Source organism: Aethina tumida, chromosome 1 (genome assembly GCF_024364675.1).
Source record: "Aethina tumida isolate Nest 87 chromosome 1, icAetTumi1.1, whole genome shotgun sequence".
Lineage (NCBI taxonomy): Eukaryota > Metazoa > Arthropoda > Insecta > Coleoptera > Nitidulidae > Aethina > Aethina tumida.
In genome coordinates, this window is record NC_065435.1 from 41,263,753 (window position 1) to 41,275,976 (window position 12,224).

A 12,224-nucleotide genomic window follows, 5' to 3' on the forward strand; every position below is an offset into this window, starting at 1 on the left:
TAGGGCGTCTGCTATTTGCAGAACGCCAACTTTCCCAGACGAAAATATTTTCCCGCTGCGAACTTTTTCTTTACGGCTCTTGATATTGAAAAGATCGTTGCGTGGAAAAGTTCGAAATAAATTCAATTGTGTTTGGCGGCATAAAAAAAATAAATCACTTTGAAACATCCTAATTTAGTGAGCCATCGAGACTTTCGGTTTCTTCTTATGAAGAATAATGAATGATAATTTGTGTTGGAACATGATGAATTACTTAAAAGGAAATATTTAAAGTGGAGTCGTTGCCAAATTAATTGAGCTTAAATTTAAAGCGCCCTTAAAAAACGCTTGACGAAGGAAAGACACAAAAGAAAGAAAGATATTCATTCATTCATTATATATTTTATCATTTCTTATTTAATATTAATTAGGATGTTAAATAAACACATTTTTAGATATACCGGGTGTCAATGAATCCATTAAATAAGGTATAACTTCTAGAACACTCGGTATATCAAAATGAGATTTGGTATAGGTAAATGATATGGAGTGAGGAGAATTTTCGAATATTTTTCACTTTTCGGTCACATCCGGTTTCACCGGAAATGGTTCCGTTTTCGAATTTTTTAATGGAATACCCTGAATATTTTTACATTTTTGGATTTCTGAGACAATTCTGGATCAGGCAGTGTGATGTTAAAAAAATGTTTTTAAAAATTTTAGTAGAAACAGGTTTTTCTTTTTTCCTTTTCCCTTTTTTCCTTTTCCCTTTTCCTTTTATCCTTTTTCATTTCTTCCTTTTTATTTTTTCCTCTTTCCTTTTTCCTTTTTTCGTTTTTCCTTTTCTTTTTCTTTTCTTTCATTTTCCTTTTTTCCCTTTTCCTTGTTTCCTTTTTCCAATTTTTTAATTGATAATTTTACCAATTCTCTACCTTTCCAAATTTCCAATTCTCCTCTTTCTCAAATTTCCAATTTTACAAATTTACATTTTTCCAATTTTACATTTTCTATCTTTCCATTTTTGCAATTCTCCACTTCTCTAAATTTTCTATTCTAAATAATAAGTCGATTTCTCAAAGAAAATAAATAATAATAATAATAAATACAATAACATTTCAAATGTCAGATACGTTCACTTTCTACTATCAAGACTGAATTATAATTTGTGTTAAAACATGATGAATTACACGAAGGAAAATATTTAAAATAGAGTGGTTGCCAAATTAATTGAGCTTAAATTTAATACCCCCCTTAAAAAAGCACTTGTCGAGTTACGGGGGAAAACCGCAAAAGAAAGAAAGATAATATCCTAGGATAATTAACTAAAAAATTAATTTTTCACGTTACATTTAACTGGGAGTCGCCTTTTTTCGTTGATAAATGTTACGGACGCTCTTATCCGATCGAAATAAGTTCTCGCCGAAAAGCAATAAATTACCGAAGAAGAAAGGACCCGTGCTCAAATAAGGACGCAGATAGTAAAAAGTTATTTTGCTTATTAGAGTAGTTTTCGGCGATCAGTTCTCTCAAAAACTGAGTCGTACGCGGGATCTGGTTTACATTTTGTCTTTAATTAACTTAAGATATAAATAATTTCCGCAAACAGATTTAATTAAAGTAAGTATAGCTAAAATGGGATGCGACTTGAGAATGTTAATTTCAATGTTGCACATTTGTATTACTGCCAAGACATTTACATTATTTTCCCCCCAAGAAATTTAGGTCAGGTCGTCATGAAGATTAATATTCATATTTTGTCATTTTTTTTTCCCCGGCATAAATGTTAATTAGAACTGAGCTTTTAAAAGTGCATTTTACTGTGGAATTATATGCTGCATTTTCATTTGGGTTAAACGTCAAATTATATGTTATATAATGAAAAAATCCATAAAGCCATTTGTGAACTGTGAAATACCTTAAATAGAAACATTTCAAATATATCATATACATTATAATTTCGATAGATAGTCTGACTATTGAGATATCCGGATCATTGGAGTTAGTTTAGATTTTTGAAATACCTAAGAATGTGTTTGTCTGAGATCGTCATAAAGATTAATATATTCATATTTTCTTACTTTTTCCTGCAAAAATGTTAATTAGAACTGAACTTTTAAACTTGCACTTACTGCGGACTTTTATACTGCATTTTGAACTGTATTAAACATCAAATTATATATTATATAATGGAAAAATCCATAAATCAAGTTGTGGACTGTGGACTAAATTAAATAGAAACATTTCAAATAAATCATATATAGTATAACTTCAATAGTCCAGGCAGAATCATTCCGGTGTATATCCGGACTAATAGGGTATCCGGATTACTGGAGTTATTTTAATTTTTTTTATTTTAAAAATAACTAAGAATATATTTGGGTCAGATAGTCATGAAGATTAATATTTATATTTTTTAAAAGGGCAATTTCTATGAACTTTTTTACTGCATTTTCATTTGAGTTAAACATCAAATAATATGTTATATAATGGGAAAATGCATTGCAAGCCAGCTGTGAACTTTGAACTAAATTAAATAGAAACATTTCAAATATAACTTCAATAGTCCTTGTCAAATAATTTCGGAGTACATCAGGAGTAGTGGGGTATCCGGATTACTTGAGTTATTTTAGATTTGAAAATACCTATGAATGTGTTTTGGTCAGGTGATTAAGAATACATTTTGTCATCTTCTTTTCGATACAAATGTTAATTAGACCCGAGCCTTTATGAAATAATTGAAATCGCAGAAAATGTGAGGATAACTGCTAATTAATAAATTGATTATGGCTAATGTATCAGTTGTCTTCTCGAGATTGGAAAAGTTAAGATAAAAATGAGAGCCAACTACTCGACGTGGCAATATTTGCTGACGGCTATGTTTTCAGTGGCTCCTTCTGTATAATTTAACGCCATTGTTGGAGATCCTTTTGTTAAAGGATTTTCCCTTCTAACTAACCTGTGTTTGTGTTACGTGCTTTTCTGGTAAGTGAAAGTCAGATATTAATTTACCGGGGCAAAATAAAGAAATAAAAGACGGGAGTTGAGAAAATTGGACGCCGAATTTACATATTATGAAATTGTCTCGGCCCTAACGCCGCACCGCGCGTTTAAATTCGACTACTCTGTTGAGACTTCTTTATTTGACAATTTTTTAAATTCATCGTAACTTTGACGCAAATAAAACAAAATTTTACGCCGCGGTAAACGTTAAACAATCGTCCATTGTGCCACCATCCAACGAAGTGTAAGTAATTAATTTGGTGACACACTACAAATATTTGAACAATATAGTCTGCATGTGGAATGAACGTTGACCGGTCAATCGGTTTTCGAATTTTATTTGTCTGCGACCAGACGCATCGAACGAAGAGGCTGCTTCTGTCGGTTTAACAACAGCATCATCAATTTTCAATTCTGGCTCCATGTCTACCCACACGTTCCGACTAAGTGAACCGCAAATACGGCCCAACAACTCGAATTTGATATTTAAACGGCTGGCAACTAGACGGGACACGCGAATTATTTTAGGATGTTTTTTTACAAATCACGCACGTCGAATTGGTGATGAATGGGACTGCAATAAACAAATCCATATGCTGGTAATTAATTTCGTCCAACAATACAAAACGTACCTACAAACTAGCCGACGGGAAATAAATAGTAAATCCTTTGTTTAGAATTTTGTGTTTGGTCCAGTTTTGCTTTGCTAAACTTATTGAATGGATTTACTGGTCCTGGCAGTTTTACAACGGTATCATCAATTCCTTTGCCATGCTTATTTAATGGAATAGGATACAAGTTTTCCTATGAAAGGTACAATGAAATTGATATTTCTGTGTATGTTTTCATTCTATAAAATAAGTTTTAATAAACAATGTAATCTCCTACTTAAATTAAACATAAATTCATCAACAATAGAACTTTCAAACCAGTAATAACAGTAATATCATATTGGGTTAATGAAGGAAAGTTAATTAAAATAAAAAAGTGTTCTATCAACTCTATCCTCCTTGGCATACACAAAATTAGAACACAAATAAATTTTGAGAATGGTGGTTCGGTGTGTAAATTTGTCTTTGAAGACGGTCCCATATATTTTCAACTCGATTGGAATTAACCCAATAAGATATGTACAAATCCACAAAAATTTTACAAGAAATGGATTGTTATTTATTTTTGTCTACTAAATATATAAAAATTTAAAATAATGACCATCTAGAGCTGCAAATTTTTACCTCAAAAGACACACAGTGTGTACAGTATAATTTAAATTATTTTGTTTTGAAAATAACATAAATTTATTTTAAATTAAAATAAAGAAACTCATGAAAGCTAAATATTAAACAATACACTCTACATAATACACTAACTAAACATTATATGTATGGTATATTGTAATCAGCCTACTTTAGTTTGGACCATTTTGTGTGCAGCTTTCTTTGAGCCCTCTCAGTAGTAATATGTCTCCTATGGGGAAAATATTCTCCTCAGCCCATTGGCAGCATCTGCATGTTTGACTTTCTCTACATTTACTTCATCCTCTGATTCTGAAAAACTCGTCTACATTGTTAATATTACTCTCCAATGTCTCTTATATTATTTGTTTCTCAGTTAAATCGATGACATTAATTTTCTCTCAAAGCCCAAAGAGTAATGTTCTCGTTATTCAAGTTATTTTCTGAATCAGTAAATTTTAAGGATTCGCTGATTGCTTCACTTATTGGACTATTTTGTTAAACTGCGAAACTAATAAATATAAACCATTTAATTTAATTTAAATTAAGGTGTGTGAAATAAAAAACTCTTTATTAAATCTATACAATATATTTCGTTTATATATTACTAACATAATATACATTGTATAAATTGAAAAAAATTATATGCCCACTTATGATTACATTTTAACATTAAATTTTATTAGTCACAAACCTTAATCGGTTACCGGCATAATTCTGCACATTTTACAGTTTCTTGGTTTGTTAATGCCTGGCTTAAAGTTTACGATTATGTTAGGTTGTAAAATTTATTGATTTCAAATATAATATCGAACGATTTTATTATTTATGAATGTTTTTGCAGGCAACGTAGCAATAAGCCACATCAAACAAATTTGTTAAATTTTATTTATAATCTACACAGCTTTTATTTATTATCAATAAACGAAATTGTTGAAAACTACCCAAAACCGATGATTAATTGGAGTACGACAATATAAACACGGCACAATAGAATAGTGTATATTGAATATTAACGTGCAATCGAATTTGCACTATTGTTTTGTGATTAGTATTCACAGATATTGGAGCGCCACCAAATAAACTGTAAATACAAAAATTTTAACAGAAAAAAATGTAAATGTTTTACATACATATTAATAAGTAGGTGCAATAAAAATTCGGCATAACGTTATCGAGGGGTACAACTGAGAATATATGATACCACGGACAAAAGAAACGTTGAATAACTGAATATTATGGACATATTTGGGTGCGTGAATTGGCACTAGCGATAAATTACGTCCACCTTGTAATAAATGCCAACAAATTACCCAGTTTTTAGTTAGTCACGCCATAGGGAATGATGTATTTTTAAGGGTGTCCAACCAGATCGAAAACAGTGTTACCCGAGCCTTATTTTAAATGTATAGTGTTACGTTCGTGTGCTTGAATACGGAAAAAACAAAAGAAGTAATAGGGAAACACTAGACGACATAAACTGAACAATAGATAAACATTATTACGAACGCAACAGTGCAATTACTTGGATCTAATCAGGGTCTCGGAACTAAAAGTAATGGCCCATTATCATGTAACAAAATACGTATTACTTTTATGTGCCTGTTCTGTATCTATATCGGCACTTTTCTTGCGCAATAATTTCCGTTGAAACGTGGACGTCTTAATAAATCTAGTGTGTTTTTCATGGAGCATCTTAGCTCGGAATATGGACCACGGACTGAATTCCCTTAAAGATAGAGCGTGTCATTCGCACCACTCAAACGATTGTATACCAGTCGCGTTGCCATGACGACAGCATGTTTGCACTGGAATTCCGTGTGCAATGCCTCGCGACTAGGTGAGATCCTGGAGCCGCGAAACCACTTGTTTGCCCACTAGTGCCTCAATGTCGCATTGCGAGCATCCCCCTCGCCATGGTCCGTTCTATTTGCCGGTTTTTATTAACGGATGCCGCACATGTTTCGGTCGAGAATTTTCTGAGATGCCGACCGAACACCTACTCCTGGCCCGGCATTGTTGATGGATGAAGTTTGGCGCTGGAACAAGATTAAGCCTTCAACCAGATAATGGTGTTGTGTGTGTTTTAGAGAGATTCATCGAGCATCATTGTCTTGTCATGTTTGCTATGATGAGATACTAAAACGTGACGAAAATAAACTGTTGCATCTTCGAACCACAATATTATCCTTTCCTCTAATAATCAAATTTATAAGTAAATCACTCTGTCTGTTTTGATACACTTCAAGGTTTTCCTTGAATATGTTCCTATAATATAAAAAATGACATTATAATTAGATGAATTATAATATTATTACTTAAACTGGATTATTTTATTATCATTTTTATTTGTATTTACTATAAGATTTAAGAATAATCAATTAAAAAAATTTAAATTAGTAAAATAAATATATAAAATTAACAAAGTAAATATGCTTAAAAAATTAAAATTACGAATTACATTAAAAAAAATGAGAATGAAAATTTAAATTTATAAAATTAAGATTGCAAAATTAAAATTATTAATATAAATTTATAAAATAAAAATAAAATAAAACAAACAATAATATAAATAAAGCAAACAATTAATATTTATCAATTAAATTTAAAAAATAATAAAAAACTATCAATTTAAATCAATAATTAATGAATTAAGCTTAAAAAATTAAATATAACGAAATAAATTAAAAAATAGCAGTTTAAATTTATGAAATTTATAGAATTAAGATTAAAAATTAAAATTAAATTTCAATTATTAATTCCAATTTTTTGAGTCTTAAAAAATCATAATTTACCAATTGAATAAAATAAAAATGAAATTAACTAATTAAATTTATTAGATTAAAAAAATTAAGATTAAAAAACTAAAATTATTAATTTAAGTTTATAAAATTAAAATAATTAAAACAAAAAATTAAAATTAATTATTTAAATTTACTAAAATTAATGAATTAAGCTAAAAATATTAAAAATAAGTTAAGTCTGTAATTTACCAATTGTATAAAATAAAAATGAAATTAACTAATTAAATTTATAAAATTCAAAAAATTAAAATAAATAAAACAAAATTTATGAAATTAAAAAAAAAATAGTAAAAAAATTATCAATTTAAATTTACAAAAATTAATTTAAAAAAAATAAAAATTAAATAAAATAATATAAAAATAACAGCTAAATTTATGAAATTAATAAAATTATTATCAAAAAATTAAAATTTAGCAATTAAATTTAAAAAAAAGAATAAAATTAGCAGTTTAAATTTATGAAATTTAAAAAAATTAAATTTAATTTAATTATCAATTTAATTTTTTTTTTTTTAATTTAGAAAATTAAGCTGGAAAAATTTAATTTTATCAATTGTATAAAAAAATAAAATTAGCAAATTAAATTTATATAATTTAAAAAATTAAGATTAACAAAAAAGAAATAAAATTAAAAAAAAATATTAATTAAACTCTATAAAATCTAAAAAATTTAACTTGAAAATTAATAATTATCACCTTAACAGTGGGCCATGTAAGAGAAGAAAATAATTTCAAGTGGATAAAATCATAATCATTTGGTTCCTCCCAAAAATACGTCTACAGTTTAGATTAAAAATAAATTAAAAATTATATTTAAGTATATAACGCTCAAAGTATGAAACCTAGTGGTTTTATTATAGTTAATTTCTCCATTTAAAGTATAAAATTTCTTTGTTAGTATATTGGAACTCTCCCTTATGAAGTCAATTCTATTCCAACCCGAATTAAAGACATCGAGGACAATCTTATAAATTAAAAATGGCACCTTTGTTCCAATAATTGTGCTAATTTTTTATTATAATTATTACTTGAATCATTTATATTAGTGATTTAATATTTACTATTTTTTCTGGGTGGTTACTATTTTATTGGTTTTTGTTTCTAAAAAATAACCGTAAGTAAGAGTCATAAACTATTACAAAAAAGTTATAGACCATTTTTCAAATGGTGGAGACAATTTAAGCCTTTTTATTTGAAAAAAAAATGGTTCATCAGGATTTCAAAAGTTAATTTTTGAAGTCCCAACTTAAAACACATGTATATTTTAAATATGTTTTTATAAAAATACTTTGTTCAACTTTATTATTTTTTGATTCCATATTTTTATTTATAGACATTAAATATAGCTAGCTGAACAATAAATATTTACATTGAAAAAACAATAATAAATGTAACATCGATCGTAAATTGAAAATAAATAATTTACATGCTTTAATACAATTAAAACAATCCCCAAATAAATATAAATCAGTGTCGTCAAATCCGTAAACAAAACTGCTCGAAATCGCACCCATCATTGTAACGATTCCATGAATTTTTAAAAGTTCGAAACGATTAAACAATTTTCGAAAACCAATTCCGGCCTGTAATTTCCTGCACACGAGAATTTGTTATTTAGCGGACCGGCCCTAACTTTAAAACATTTAAATCATAAAACACTGCGGACAATTCTGACATCGTTTTAATGTTTCAGCTACATATGCAATTAGTGTCCGGCTTGTTGGACGCTGTAAATCATACACATTTTGTAATTTCGGATGTGACCAATGCAAGCAAGTCCGCCGCTAAAACGTTCCCGTTGTGTTTAACGCATTTTATCAACACGGACAATGGTTGGATACATATTTGAGCGTGTTTAGGGAAATGTCTCCGGGTTTATCGTACAGGAAAAGGATTTTTTTCGATACGGAACGTGACTGAAACGTATCTTTATGCGGACGACAGTGTACTGAATATAAATGTCTGCTTGGGAGTCTTTATATTAGCGAAGGCCTCGTCATGAAAAGAGTGAACCGTTGTCAACTAAGAAATGACGGAATTGAAAATAAAAATCCGCATGGAAAACTTCCCGAATTAATTTATTAATGAGCGTCCAAATTGAACGGACAAGTCTGAATAAAACATGCTGGTAAATTAGGATTAGGAACAAGAATACAATCGTGATGGTGCGTAAAGAACGACAACAATAAATTACAGTTTGTCCCAAAACCAGGCGAGATAAAACAAATTCCAAACAGCCACTTTACTAACCAATATAGTCCGCAAGCTATCTACATCCGGAACACTGAAAATTAAGGGTGGGCAAAAACGTTCACTAAATCCTGTTGTTTTGTTTGTTTTAATTAAATGGCAAGACGTATTGGTTGATTGAATTTTTATTGAAAATTCTGCCACTGATTTACAGTAAATGCATTTTTATTGGGACGAACGAATATGAAACTGGAACATTAATTTGAAACGTTGCCGAAGAAAATTCGATTTATACATCTTAAACATCATCTCATAAAGCATTACAGCTAATAGAAACGGGAAAATTGGAAATGCCTGGCAATAAAACAACATATTTCTCGCTTGAAATAATGCTAGACACATTTCATCAGTTGTATTCACTAATAATTTAATAATGTAATGTCTCCAATGTGGTTTATGAACGAGTATAATAATTTTTATTTGTTGAATTGGCCAGCACTAAAAAATTCTATCAAACAGTTTTTAGAAAAGGTTTTTGCTGCTCCATATATTGTCCAAATTTTTTATTAATGTAGGACCACACACCTAACCAGTGCCAGTCCAATCGAAGGTATCTAGGACATACTTGGGAGACATCCAGACAGTCTCAAGAAGTGGAGCTCATTTTTATCAAAATTTTGAATAATCTAGATCAAAACGAAATTCGAATTGAATTTTAAATAAAAATACCAATTTTAAATAAAATTCATCAATTTATATATTACAATGATTAAGTTTTATTAATTTTCCATTTTTTTAGAATTATTTTTATGTTTTTTTAGAATTCGTTGAAAGGAGACACATTTTTATGTAACAATACAAATAGTTTATTTTTCCCATTTTCAGAATTAATTAATAATAGTCAATTATTATTCTTCTGGTTCGTTAATTTCTTGGAGCAGTGTATTTTCTGAGATAGGATAAAGATTTATTTCTCTAACACCGTAGCATTTGTATGTTACAAGGAACACAACCTAATTGCTTTCTTTTATTAGCTTCTCCCCAGGGATTCGTGGAGAAAAGATGTTTTTAAATTACAAAAAAAATATATCAACTCAAGACATAAATTGTCTGCCTTATTTGCCAACAGCCTTTACATACCTAATTTAATATTATACATTGTCTGGTTAAAAAATGACTACAACAACAGCTTATTGTTTACAATAAGATTGTTTTCCCTCCACCATTTTATTCTTTATTATTTCAGTAAAAATGCTCCCCACTGTTTAATTAAATATTATGCGATGCAAATAAAACAAAAAATAAAATCAATGTTGTTGTAAGCCCAGAAATAAAAAGTAAGCCCCCGGTGTGTTCTGAAAAAGCCGAAGTGACTTAACAAAGATTTTGTTGGGTCGTTTCAGCGGCACAGTTATCTGTATGTCACACAAGACCTTGTGGCTAATTCCGGGTTTTATTAGCCGGTCCGTTGGGAGGCGTGAAGTGAAGTAACTTTTAAATTGCACAGCAAAAAATATATCAGCTGAAGAAATAAATCACCCACTGAGAGCATTTACCAACAGACGTTAGAAACTCAATTAGCTGTCCCGGCAGACGTGGAGTTTTTCGTTTAAATCAAATTACTAGTTCGAAATAGTCGTAGGTTCGTGTGTTTTAATAATTTAGTTGTGATATTTGTAAATTTTAAATACGCAGATAATTTCAGCTCCGACTACATTTGTTTCAGCTTTCCAGACGCGTCTGAATAAAACATCATTGTAAATTAAGATTAAGTACGGAGATACGATCCGGATGGCAAGTAGAGATTGCCATCAATAAATTACACTTTGTCCCCAAAAAGGGATGCGATAAAACAAATTCGAGACGGTCGTTTTAGAAACCAATATTCTGTGAAGCTAATAAACATCTAAAAAATATTGATTGTTCAAGTAAATTGGATAATGGGACTGGGGTGTGAAATAATAGATCAGCCAATATAAAACGTTAATTTATTGGGCTGTTAAATAATTAATTTGCTTTTATACTGTATTAATTATTGAGAATTTTAAAATTTTTGTCGCCTCTCGATGAAAGTTTAAAATAGTCGAGGAGTCCGCTTTTTCATGCTGCCACCCTCTAACGGTGAGTAGACAGATTAACACGAACACTTCGTAAGGATCCTTTCGTTCCTTTTTAAAATAACGACCGCACAATTATTACAGCCACATAAAACTGAAATAATAAATCAAAATCGATTTTTTAATCAATAATAGACCAACCGCGTACCAATTTTGCTCCGCATTCGCAGTTCAATGAAAGTTTAAGTGGAATATGAATGTTTAAAAATTATATCGGGCTGCGATTTTTGTGCAAAATAATTAATACACAGTTTTCAAATTAGCAATAGTTGTTTTTATTGTGTACTAATTATTTACGAGTGAAATATTGTTGAACAAAGGTTCAAAATTGCTAATCACTTTTTTGCATACATTTACCATTTAAAAAATTATTTAACATCGTAAATTTAATTGTTTCTACCGACTAATGTATTACGTACCGGCTAATTTGTCCATCAAAAAGTCATAATGCGTGTGAACCCTAGTTGAGCCATTGTGTTTCAAAATGCGGACTTATCATCTAATTATTCGTGTATTTAAGTATATGTATCATGGGACATAATTAATAACGTTTGTGTTTAATAGGAGTAGTACTTACATCACTATATAAATAAAAAGCAGATAGACGATAAACAAACATCTCGGTTGCGGACGCACACGTGTGCAGTCAAATCTCTACAATATCGTTTCAGTGAGTTTTCGCATCCAAGTTGCAATTTCCATGGTACGTACTGTTAATCATATAAATGTTGTAAAGGAAACGAAGTTTCCTTGGACGCAAAAGTGCGTCCCCCGTAGAAATAGCCCGGCAACCAAATTACAATCATTTTGTTTCAGAAATGACCGACCGTAATCGATACGGTGCCATAAAAATTTAAACAGTACAGTTGCACGAAAATACGTATCTATAAATGATAAGA

General features: G+C 29.7%; 1 protein-coding gene and 1 long non-coding RNA gene across 2 annotated transcripts in view; one reads left to right on the forward strand and one right to left on the reverse strand.

The window, feature by feature from the left end:
* Nucleotides 1–12,224, forward strand: part of LOC109595886 (ejaculatory bulb-specific protein 3) — a 117,866-nt gene that overhangs the window by 83,848 nt on the left and 21,794 nt on the right. The window lies entirely within an intron of this gene.
* Nucleotides 11,208–12,172, reverse strand: LOC126264270 (uncharacterized). The gene is made up of 3 exons (XR_007547026.1): nucleotides 12,037–12,172; nucleotides 11,903–11,979; nucleotides 11,208–11,419 (listed from the first exon to the last, which is right to left on the reverse strand). It is a non-coding gene; the product is annotated as an uncharacterized LOC126264270 (long non-coding RNA).